General features: G+C 35.6%; 1 long non-coding RNA gene across 1 annotated transcript; it reads right to left on the bottom strand.

Annotated features, from left to right (window-relative positions):
* Positions 1 to 305: 305 nt before the first annotated feature.
* On the bottom strand, positions 306 to 3,169 carry LOC113276636. Its single transcript, XR_003324582.1, has 3 exons — positions 1,833 to 3,169; positions 1,055 to 1,139; positions 306 to 343 (listed from the first exon to the last, which is right to left on the bottom strand). It is a non-coding gene; the product is annotated as an uncharacterized LOC113276636 (long non-coding RNA).
* Between the last annotated feature and the right edge of the window lie 10,207 nt (positions 3,170 to 13,376).

Genomic DNA, 13,376 nt, shown 5'->3' with positions numbered 1-13,376 from the left:
AAATCTCTTGTGATCAATCACACACATAACGGAGTCTGTTAACAATGGTGTAGCGCCCCCTAAGCTAGCAGCTTACTAAACCAACATATTAAACTAAATAAAGAGGCACTACGAATCTAAATCATTTACTTAAACAATCAATTAAGAAATCTGCTACAAAACTTATCCCAAAACTAACCCCGCTCAGAATATATATACAAGAACTTCTCTCAAATGATACATATACAATGGTCATTTGGTTTACAGATACAATAAACAACATAATAAACATAGCAGAAGTTAACTAATTAACGGAGTCAACACTTGTGGCTTTCGCTGCGCAACTCTGATTTGTCTCTGAAAACTGAAAGTGGGAATAATTAACATTTAACTTCTAAGTAATCATAAACAAGATTAAAAAAAACAATAATGCTTTTCCCAGACATTAAATAGTGACCAAGTCACTGAGATATACAAACACGAATATGGACAAGCTCTTTCTTCAAACAATGTATACTATGGTTGTGCAATTCCGAAAACGCAAATCCACACCTAATCGTAAATATGGATGTCGACAATTTCGAACTCGCAAACTGTCGACCGATATAAGCACAAAAGCTGAATTCATGTAGGTATAAATATGAAAGAGCATATCCTCATAGAAGTAAACAAACATGTATATGGACAAACTCCTTCTTCAAACAATGTATACTATGGTTGTGCAATTCCGAACTCGCAAATCCACACCTAATCGTAAATATGGATGTCGACAATTCCGAACTCGCAAACTGTCGACCGATATAAGCATAAAAGATGAATTCATGTAGATATAAATGTGAAGGAGCGTATCCTATATACCACAAGTGGAAATTCGTATTTCCTATAACAATTCATATGACAAACAAACATTACAAGTCCTTTCAAAACCATGGAAAGATTCAAAGAATCAACAGAAGTATCATAATGCAATTTAAATAAAGCATGGAATGCATAGACAGACAATGCATGGTTTTTTAAATATAAACTTTTGTAAAAGAAACAACAATGGTTACAAAAGAGTCAAATGTATTCCCACCTCTTTTGATGACAAGCCTCGTATACCTTGAGATCCAAAGTCCACTGGTTCATTCTTTAGATCGATCGTTGTTAATAAAGATTAACTGTTAATCACACAAGCACTCTAAAGATTAGCCAAAAGGCTCATAACATAGACCCATACAATTCTTTAGTTATAAGCTAAGTGAACTATCTAATGGTTCTAAGCCCATTTAAAGTTCTACAACTTTTATTTATCTACCTTTGGCAAATCTAAGGTTTACTAATTCAATTAGATTGGTTCTATGATCTATTCGCTAAGTCTCATGAAGATCTACAACTTGTAGAAGAAGCCAAATGCTAATTCAGACCACAAAGGTCCAACACATCAAAATAGGATAACTAGTCCTAAGCTCAAGTCCACTAACAAGCCCATTATACAAGGCATGACCCAACTGGGTCAACGAACAGTCACTGACGGTCAAAGGGTTCAACTAACAGTCCACGTCCAGTCAAAGTCCAGGGTCAAGGTCAACTCGGTCAAGTCTGAGTCAAACCGATTCAACTCAGATTACAGGGTTAACTCGACTCAGTCAGACACTGAGTCAGACACACTGAATCAGTCAGATACCTAACTGATAGAACAACACAAGGCATGAGCCTATACTCTACAACCATGCTAGCTACAACTCTAACCCCAGTTTAACATCAATCTAAACATTACATCAGTTCATTTATTCTAAAACAAACTTCATAAAACATTCTCAATCAATTCAGCTAAACTTCATAATCAAATTACAAATATAACTACAGCCTACCTGCAGTTCAGCAGTTCCAAGCTTTACAACAAACACTAACAGCAATCAACACCAAACTCAACCACAATCACCTGCAGGTCTAACTAAGAACTCAACCTCAAACAGACTCCATACTTCATTCCCCACTGTGTACATCTTCTCAGCTCAAATCTAGGTTTCTAACATCCTTGTTCTCCTCTAGCACCTTTCCAATACACATTCTTGTCTGCCATCATCCACATACTGGTATCGAACTCCAATTTACACACGCTGACTCAAACTGAACTTCAATAAATTCAGATTCATTCTATATACAAACACTATCTATATCAACATTTGAGGTTACATTCTGTCCTCATCCTTCCATCAGTAGCGCCACCATTAAAATACCATAACTCTAAGGCTCCATCTGCGTTTCAGTTGAGATCATACTCACTACCACCAACAGTGTTACTAGTTCAGATCAATTCAAACCCATTTCACTTCATCTTCACAAACAACACACCATCTCCAGTTACCATTACTTCTAATCCGCAACTGCAATTGAACACAACACTGCACGACCATTGTTCTTGATCATAACACCATTATCCACAACTGTAACTCAATCCCAACTCAACTCCACTAACACAATTCTCTTATTCAGTTAACCACAATCAAATACAGCTTAACCAATATCATTACACAAACAATACCACCAACACCATTAGCTTCTTCATGTTTATCATCTGTGGCTCCATTTCCATACAACACCAGCACACACAGCATGCATTTAACATCTTCATTACAAATCTGAAATTCATCTTCTCAAACACAAATCAACAATAGTTTAATTAAAATCCACAAACCCTAATTTTCTCAATTTGGGGAAGAACAGGGGAAAACACTAATTCTCAATCTTATAGTTAAACTCAAACTAGAACCCCATACGATCAAAACAACTTCAATCTAAACAAACCCATCCTTAAATTCTCAGTTTCATAATCGATTTCATATCAAAAAAACTATCGATTAATAGAAACCCTAGATTACCTTTTTATTTTCGATTCAGTACAAGAACATCATCAATTCATCATCAACCCATTCAATCTTCATTTACCATCAACTCAATATAAACATCAGAACTTCACAGATCCAACTTCAAATCCAGAAAACCCTAACTTAATCTTCTCTAACTCGTCACTTATTTTAACTCAGAACCTACCACACCACAAACATCACCACCAGCATCCATTGCATGAGATTTCTACTCTTGATTCGATCTCAAAATCCTCACTTTTGATTCTCAAACTCTCAACAGATGAAGAACAGGGGAAAGAGAAAGAAGAAGAAGAAGAGAAAAGAAGAAATGGGAATATCCTCTCGATTTGGGTTGATAAGGCCAGAGGAAGTTTATGGAACACCCGCTGAAAGTTAAGGGAATCCCCAGTTGGTCTAATATCAAAAGACTATTTTGCCCTTCTCACTAATCCGATGATTACTTATTCGTTTCGTATTCGATTGACACGTTCGAGTAGTTGTGCATAACTTATCAAGATATATCCAGCGGTACTAGTTTCATAACTAAATCGTTGTTAGATTAATTCCTATTAATTAACCTTCGTGTTAAACTAATCGAGTTATTAGCGGCCAAATCGTCTCTTGACTAGTCTAATAGCGTTGACGTCCTTGAGGGTCATTACAAATGGATTATCACAAGATCGTCTTTAGCACTAACAACAGTCTAAAGATCCATGTCGAAACTTCGATCTAGTTTCAGTGAATCTTATATCAGAAAAGAAGATCCTCAAGCATAAACAAACTAGGTGCAATCAAAGTTCAACCACCGTTAGTCAATCAAATCAATCAAAAACACAAGATAAACCACAATTATCTAGTTTCCCAACAACGTTACTCGTAGAGCTTCTCAATCCCAAATAAGACTTTAAACTGAGCGGCCGTTAGAGATTTCTCCTAATTAGGTTACTCTCCTCTCCGAATAGGCGGCTACACCAGTAACAACACAACCGATAAAGTTTGCTGTCACGAAGTATTAGTTTTCTAGAAATGCAAACTTCAAGTATTTATAGACAAGGAAGTTTGGACATCAAGGAATTTCCAAAATCGAAAATATTCTCAAAGATATTCAATATATTCCAAATTCGGTTTCCGTAATTCCTTTATTTTGGTCTTATCGAATTAAGCGGTTGTTTTTGAACAATCGGTTTAGCAAAGGGACTAATGTGATTAGTTGTTTTTGGTTTGCTAAACTAAATGGAAAAAATTATTTCGGGCAATTTTTTCCTTGGTAACATATCAAAATAAGACTACTTGTAGTTTCGGTTTTGATAGTGGTTATCATAACATGATGTGTGGAACCCTCGTGCCTAACTCTACAGGTTTGCAAGTCTATTCTGAGATTTGTAAGATTCTTTTCGTGTTGTCCTTTATTTTTTCATTTCTTTGTCATTTTTGTGAAAAAGGGGGAGAAATATATGGAGTAAACAGGTGGTGCTGGTATTGATTTTATATTGATTGGCATCGCTAGGGAAAAGAACATTGGTACTTGAATGTTTTATCTAACGAAAGAGTGAAAGCACAGATTAAGGGAGAGTAACATGTCATGTAGATTGGTATAACAAAGACGTGTGGATTGAATATCTACCTATATTCCTTAGGGGGAGTATTTGCTTTGTTATTATAATGTCAACAGCGGCATTTTCAAGGATTGAATGTAAGCAGTTTTACTGTGCTGTTGAATCGGGAATCAAGCGGAGTGTAATGAATTCTTGTAATTTTTTTATCTATATGATGTAAGAGTTTTGTCACTAAAATTGACAAAGAGGGGATTGTTAGATAATTGCTCGGTTGAACCCACCAAGCGTTGGTATGTCAAGTTTGGTTGTCATATTTTAGTGAATCAAAACTCATGTTAAGAGTCGCTTGATTATGTACTGGAGTTAAACTTCGTATAGGTTAGCTTGAAAGTATTAGGATATGAGACATTATAAGTATTGCAAAGTCTTTAAGATGTGAAGAAGCAAGGAGCTACAAAGACAACAATCATCCTTCCACTTGAGGTTAGTGATATTTGACTTGAACTGTTTCATTCCCTAAAGTATCTTTCAAGTCGTGCATATTGAAAACATAACTGCGAAGCATATATGAACTCTAGATAGACATAGTATTAAGGAATACAATACGAGGTTTATTGCTTAACCATTAAACTTTGTAGATAAGACATCGCCATAATCATTTGAATGTTATTGTGATTATGTATGGGTATGAGGTGAGGATTTCATCCTAGGGAACAATGTTTACATGTGTTCTAAGGAAGTAAGTTCATAAACTTGTTTGTGAACCGAAAAGGAAATTTCCAGGAGTTATTGGTTTTGTTATTCATTGCATATCTTATGAACAACCAATATGTGTGATAGAGTAAAACCACTCACAACTTGTTGTGTTCTTGGTAGAACTATTCACAAAGTCCTGACTTATGTATTAGTATAACTTTTATTAGTAAAACCAATCTTAAGTAATCACCTGTGGTATGATCGGATTATGTATGACCTTGGGGAAAGGGAACCGATCCTAGTAAGGGAAAGGGAACCGATCCTTGTAAGGGAAAGGGAACCGATCCTTGTAAGGGGTGCAGTACATCAAGGGGAACCGATCCTTGTATGAGGTGCAGAAAGGTTTATAGCAGAAAGGGGAACCGATCCTATGGACATGTGCAACACATATAAGTTAGATACCATATATATGTGGGGAACCGATCCCAGTACCTAGTCAACCGAATCTTTGGGAAGCTAGTGTGACTATGTGTAGTACTCACATGGGGTAGAACCGAAACTTGTTTTGGTAGAACCGTTAAACCCATGATTGTGATTGAATGTTGGTTTGATCAATCGCATAGTTCTTGAAAGTCAGATGAACTAATTCTAAACTTGTTTGGAAGTGTGGCAAATCGGTCTCAAAGTTGTAAGTGTGAAAGAGAACTTACAAAGTAAAGATGTCGACAAACTTTGAACACGTGTTGTGAATGTTTATTTCTATAATTATTCAAAGATATTCCTTAACGGCTAAGGGAAGAGAATCCCAGGATCGAAACATAAGTAAGTTAATAATATTTTAATTAAGGTTATTAATTTCATTTTGTAGGGAAATTACAGAATTAGTAATGTACATTTACTAATTAGATTTTCCGAGAGATTGCGATCGTTATTTTTGGACATAACATTTCCAGGAATTATGGAAACCAAATTTGTGCTTTAATGAATATCTTGAGAATATTTTCAGTTTTGGAAATTCCTTGGTGTCCAAACTTCCTTGTCTATAAATACACGAAGTTTGCCTTTCTAGCAAACTAATCATTTGTAACAACAGATTTACTCTTTTTTTGTTGTTACTGGTATAGCCGCCTATCAGAGAGGAGAATAATCTAATTCGGTGAAATCTCTTACGGCCGCTCAGTTTAAAGTCTTCTTTGGGATTGAAAAGCTCTAGCGCGACCCGTTGGTGGGAAACTAGATAATTGCGGTTTATCTTTGTTTTCGATTGATTTGATTGACTAATGGTGGTTGAAATATGATTTCACCTAGTTTGTTTATTCTTTAGAATATTATCTTCTGATATAAGATTCACTCAAACTAGTTCAAAGTTCCGACAGGGATCTTTAGACTGTTGTTAGTTCTAAAGACGATCTTGTGATAATCTATTGTTAACAGACTCCGTTCTGTATGTGATTGATTACAAGAGATTCAAGTGATTGTGTGCAGGGTTTTATTGAAGATTTAAGAATATTTGAAGACAAAGAAGATATTGAAGATCTGACTTGGGTTTTACAATCTTTGGTGTGCACAATACTTGTTTCGGTAAAAGAGGATCTAATTAATAATCGGTTTATCCTTGTCGTAGATTGGATTGATTAATTGAGTATATAGGCATCAACACGGTTCTTCGGATTAAAGGTGTTGTTGGCTTAATCTTAATCGACTACCTTTGGGTGATTGAACACAAGATAGATCCAGACCCGACGAAGGAGTTTATGTTGAAATAAACGGAAGAGCCTTTGTCCGACTCATATGACTTAGTTGAATAGAGTTGATACTAAACAGATTTCTTGTTCCTTTACTGTTTGGAATACGAACCAAAGGGATTTATCCAAGTAGGTGACTTATTTATAAGTTTGAGGCGTGGGAACACAGACGGAACTAGGTGAACTATATGATTAGTTACTTGGTCTCAACTATACGAAGTTAGTGTAATTTTGTGTAGCGGCTTAATCCTGAGAGTATTCAATTCCGGACTAGGTCCCGGGGTTTTTCTGCATTTGCAGTTTTCCTCGTCAACAAAATCTTATTGTGTCATTTACTTTTATTTTCCGCATTATAATTGTTTTATTATAATTAAAGTAAATTACACAAACGTTAATTCTTATTTACTTGATAAGCAATCCTATTGTGCTTGGTTAAGTCCGAACCTTTGTATCAAGTAAACATACTTTGTTGTTGTATTGTCTCGATCTCGTATCCATAGACGATCACACGAAGTGTGAACCGATTAGTTATATTGTCTCGACTCAGTCCATAGACAATCACTTTCGGAGAAAGGACTTATAGGTAGGGAAAGTTTTAACTCGAGGTATATTTGGGTACCCTCTCCTTTTCAATAAATAATCTCACACTGATTAAGGTACAGTCATGTTCCTTACGCCTCTGAATCCCAACAGGACTCTACGCACTTGATTCCCTTAGCTGATCTCCCCCACAACTAAGAGTTTCTACGACCCAAAGTCGGAGACTTGATAAACAAATCTGTCTCCCACATAAAAGTCTATTTTAATAGATAAATCTGTCTCCCATAAAAATACCTACAAATTTTTGTTCCGTCTTTTGATAAATCAAGGTGAACAGGAACCAATTGATAATCCGGTCTTATATTCCCGAATAACATCCTAGAAATATCAATCACCTCAAAATAACTTAATTATATAGTAGTAGAACAAGTTATTGTGGAATCAAAAAGAATGAGACGAAGAGCTTTGTGATTACTTTTTATATCTTACCTATCAGAGATAAATCTAGAGCAAATCTTAGAGAAGATAGTATTCAATATGATAGAACAAGTAAGATCAGAATAAGCAACTACAGAGAAAATAGTTGGGTCTGGCTTCAGAATCTCAATGAAGTATTTAAGTCGTTAACCTATAATGGTTTTATGAAAAATCTACGTTAAAGGAGAATCGACTCTAGTCGCAACTACTATCACACATGAGGTGTGGGATTAGGTTTCCCAGTTGCTAGAGTTCTTACTTATATATTTTTCAAATCAGGGTTTGATAACTTTGGAACGAAGCAATCAATATTCACCGTTAGATGAAACCTGATTCAAGATTCAAGCTAGTATCTTTCTACCGTTAGATGGTCTTAGATTGTTACACACAAATGAAATATACCTTCATTTGGATATGGGTAACCGTACCTAAACGTGTATATTGAGTTGGCTCAATAACAGTTAACCGAAGTTAGCCATATGAACATTTTTCTATTAACCATGTTCGTCTTAACACTTCTACATCAATTAATAATCAAATGAATCTAATTGTGTTACTCATAGAGTTGTTCAATTGTTTATATTCTCGTAGAAGTATACAAGACACAATTTAAGCAAAATCGAATTGATTCAAAAGAATCAGTTCATGAACATTTTAGCCACGGTTTGCAAAGATTGCATTCCTTAATTTATAAATGTATTTGTTCGTGAGTATGAAATCATACTTAACCAATTCTATAACTTGAACCAATTGAGTTTGCAAACAGGTATGCAAACTTAAGTTCTGGACATTGGTCACAAGCCGACGGTTTGCAAACGGGTACGCAAACTTTAGCTCTGGAACGAACTCAGTTGAAACCGTTTGCGAACGGTTATGCAAACTTGGTTCCTGGACTTCAACAGTTAAATCATCTTGTGAACGAGTATGAAAACTTAAGTACCCTTACTTAAACAGTTGAATAAGTTAGCGAACGAGTATGCAAACTTCCGGTCCTGAATTCTGTCAAAACAGTTCGTACATTAAGTACACACCGTAATGTATCCATACATGGGTTTTAGCTCTTAACTCCCATTTCAATCATTGAAACATTCTTAGAAGACGATAATAGTTGTCTCACACAAACTATTAGCTTATAAGAAATTTTCAAGTGATCGAATGATCAATACGAAACATTCTGAGTCTACATCAAATGACTGTCTCACATAAATCATGTAAGATGTTACCAGGTGATTTTCACATGATCATCTTTTGAATTTCGTCACGAATAATGATGAACGTAGTTAAAGCAAAAACCTTTCCAAAACATATTTTGAGAAAGATATAAGCGAGTTAAACTTAGCTCGAAATATCAAATGTGTATAATGTAAAGTCTATATAGCTATACATTTGTCTCAATAGGAGATAGAATAGAATAGACTTTTGAGTGATAGATATGAGTTCAAGTATGCACATACCTTTTGTTGATGAAGTTCCACAATCTCCCCTTAGTAGTTCTTCGTCTTCAATCGATGAACGTCGTGAAGTATAAAGCTCAACTACACATTCTATCCTAATACGAGACATAGATATAAGTAGACTAAAAATCAAGACTTATAGTTTTGACAACTAGTTGACAAACAATCTTGAGATAGCTGTTAGAGCACTGCTCGGTCGAACTCGCATGCGTTGCTATCTCAAGCATGTTTGTCAATGTTAGTGATCAAAACTATAAGTCTTGATTTATAGCCTATTTATAGATGTCTTGGACTAGGACATAGATAGTGTAGTTGAGCTTAGATTTCACAGAGTTCATCATTTGAAGACGAGGAACTACTAAGGGAAGCTTGTGGAACTTCTTCGACAAAAGGTATGTGGAGACTTGAACTCATCTATCACTTGTAAAGTCTATTTCTAATATCTCCTATATTGAGACATAAGTCGTGTTAAGATATCGTTTTCTCTATACACATTTGAGATTTCGAGCTGAGTATATCTCGCTTACACATTTCTCGAAATATGTGTCGGTAAGCTTTCGCTTCGGCCAAATTCGTCTTATATTATGAAAAAAATTCCGAGTAACATCTTACATGGTTTGTGTGACACAATCATTTGATGTAGGCTTGGAATGTTTCGATAGTGATTATTTCAATATCTTGAAAATTGCTTTGATGCTAATAGTATGTGAAAACGGCTATTGTCATTATAGAAGAATGTTTCAATGATTGAAATAAATAGTTGAGAATGTAACCATGTTTGGATATAAGCATATATAGTGTGTTCGCACATTAGTGTATAAATCCATAAACCGGGAGCCAAGTGTATGCATATGTGTGTATACGAAATTGGTGAAGGAGACAGGTTAAGTATGCGTACCCGTACGCATACTGGTGGAAGTTTTCGAACCGAAAATTTCTGCTGAGTTTGGTTTTGACAAACTCTTAAATAGTCACCTTAAGTATGTGTACCCATACGCATACTGGCGGAAGTTTTCGAACCGAAAATTTCTGTTGAGTTTGGAAACTAAACAAACTCAAATCCGGTTGCTTAAGTACGCATACCCGTACGCATACTTAAGCTAGTTACTTTGTCAAATTGGTCAGTTCATGGACTTACACATTTAAATCATAAAAAATGCAATCTTTGCAAATCGTGGCTATAATTTTCATGATTGATTCAAGTGAATCAAACCGATTTGGTTTTAATTGTGTTTTCTATTGCAATTGAACAACACTTTAACTAGTTTCATTTGAGTTATTTGAACTAGTTATGGTTAAGATGAATAAGGTTGATATGAGAGTAATCATATGGCTAACATCGGTTAACTATTTGTGAACTAACATGGTGTACACGTTTAGGTACGGTTACATAAACCTACATAAGGGTACATTTCATTTGTGTATAACAATCTAAGTTCATATAACAGTTGAAAGATATTAGCTTGGTTGAATCAGGTTTTTCTTCTAACGGTGAATATTGAATGCTTTGTTACCAAGGTAACTTGGATTGCAAACCCTGATTTTAAAACTATATAAAGGAGAACTCTAGCAACTGGGAAACCTAATCCCCATACCTCATGTGTGTTATTAGTTGCATGACTAGATCCGATTCTCCTTTAACCTTAGGTTTCTTCTCAAGACCCTGTAGGTAACGACTTGAAGACTTCATTGGGATTGTGAAGCCAGACCCAACTATTATCTTTGTAGTTGCGTGATATGATCTTGATGTTCCTATCGTGTTGAGTACAACTGAAATAATTGGCTTGAAATTTTATATCTCTGATAGGCAAGATAGAAAATTAATCACAAACACCTTCGTCTTATCGTTTGTGATTCCACAATTACGTGTTTCGCTAGTCGATTAAGTTTATTGTGAGATGATTGATAATTCTAGGCTGTTTTTCGGGACTATAAGTTTGGGAAATTGGTTCCGGTTCACCTTGATTAATCAAAAGACATAACAAAAACTCTTGGGTATTTCTGTGGGAGACATATTTATTCAATCATATAGACTTTTCTGTATGAGACAGATTTATCTATCAAGTTTTCGACATGGGGTCGTAGCAACTCTTGGTTGTGGGTGAGATCAACTAAGGGAATCAAGTGCGTAGTATCCTGCTGGGATTATAAACGTAAGGAGCGCAACTGTACCTTGAATCATTGTGAGATTGATTAGGGTTCAACTACAGTCTAGTCCGAAGTTAATTGGTAGTAGGCTAGTGTATGTAGCAGCTTAATACAGTGTGGTTTTCAATTTGGACTAGGTCCCGGGGGTTTTCTGCATTTGCGGTTTCCTCGTTAAAAAAATTCTAGTGTCTTTGTTATTTCTTTTCCGTATTATATTTTGTTATATAATTGAAATATCACATGTTGTGCGTTAAGATCAATAAATTAGAATATCCAACCTTGGGTTGACATTTATTGACACTTGAACATTGGTCTTTGGTACCGTTCATATTACTCCTCTTATTCAATCGGGTTCGCAGATTTCTATTTGCCGATTGCGGATTGAATTAAGAGTTAGAGATATTAAACTCTTTGATATACTTTACTCTAGATTGAGTCTGACTGTCTAGTTGATTCTCTAGAAATTATATTGGAGTAAGTCCTCTCAGATTTCCATACGAATTGTTGGGAGTGGTTGTTAGACCCCCACATTTTCAATAGAAATGCTTGCTAGTTCGACCGAGCAGTGCTCCAACAAAGTCGTTAAACAAATTTACTACCACAACTTCGTATTGTTGATACCAAGTAAACACACATTCGTTACTCAACTAAAGCTGGCATATGCACGTGAATCGCAAGATAGCCACTATCTTGAGTTGCTTCAGCGCTATGAAGTGAAGGCTTTCGCTCTCAACTTCTTTGGATTGTAATCGAAACAGAAAAGAACCAAATATGTTTCAGTAACCAACTCATTTATTAATCTCTTAAATCAACTTTAGATAATCGATAAAGTATAGTAAAGGATCTTTCGTTTATTCAATATAAAGTCCTTTGGTCAAAGATCAAACCAACATAATGATTATAGAAATTATCAATCTCAATAACAAGCTCTATCCAAACATCTTAACAAGAAGAATCAACTAGGCAGTTAATTTGTTCAATTTTTCTATAAGCCTCATGTCGATCAAGATAAACTGCTTCGTGGATCTTACAGAATCAAGTGTGTTAGAGCATTGCTCGGTCGAACTCGCATGCGCTGCTATCTCAAGCATGTTTGTCAATGTTAGTGATCAAAACTATAAGTCTTGATTTCTAGTCTACTATAGCTAAGTCTCGGACTAGGATAGAAAGTGTAGTTGAGCTCAAGGAATTCATGACGATTCATCATACAAGAAGAAGAACTACTCAAGGAACCGGTGGAACTTCTCGACAAAAAGGTATGTGAAGACTTAAACTTATCTGTCACTCAAAAGTCTATCTACTCTATCTCCTACTTCTTGAGACAAGAAGTCGTACGCTATATATAGACTTAGATTATACACATTTGGTATTTCGAGCCGAGTATACCTCGCCTATCTATATCTCGAAATATGTGTTGGTAGGCGTTTCGCTTCGACCATGTTTATCTTTACCTAGTGACGAAAGTCATGATATGTTTCAATCACTTTGAAAATTGCTTTGACGAGAAATGGTGTAGCAACTATATAACTTCCTCTAAGAATGTTTCAATGGTTGGAATGAGAGTTTGGATTACATGACCAATGATGGACATAAGTATTGTTGTGGAAACACATATGTGCATAAGTCTTATCACTTGAACCAAAGTTTGCGAACTTTGTTGATCAAGAGAAACCGGAAGAATGGATTGTTACCAAGTCCGCGAACTGCCGAACTTTTCATCTCGAGAAATTCTGCTGGAGTTGACAAACTTGTTGCGTGAGTACCAGTCCGCGAACCGGCGAAAAGTCTTTTCCGAGATTTTCTGCTGGAGTTTGTAAACTCTGCCCGGTTGCTTAAGTCCGCGAACCTAGTGTGCGAACTTAAGAAGGTTATATATCTGAAGATGATTTCTGAACTTAAACTTATAAAGACTAAGGAATGCAATTTGCA

This window comes from Papaver somniferum, chromosome 4 (genome assembly GCF_003573695.1).
Source record: "Papaver somniferum cultivar HN1 chromosome 4, ASM357369v1, whole genome shotgun sequence".
Taxonomy (NCBI): domain Eukaryota; kingdom Viridiplantae; phylum Streptophyta; class Magnoliopsida; order Ranunculales; family Papaveraceae; genus Papaver; species Papaver somniferum.
This window is presented reverse-complemented; position numbering and strand designations above follow the sequence as displayed.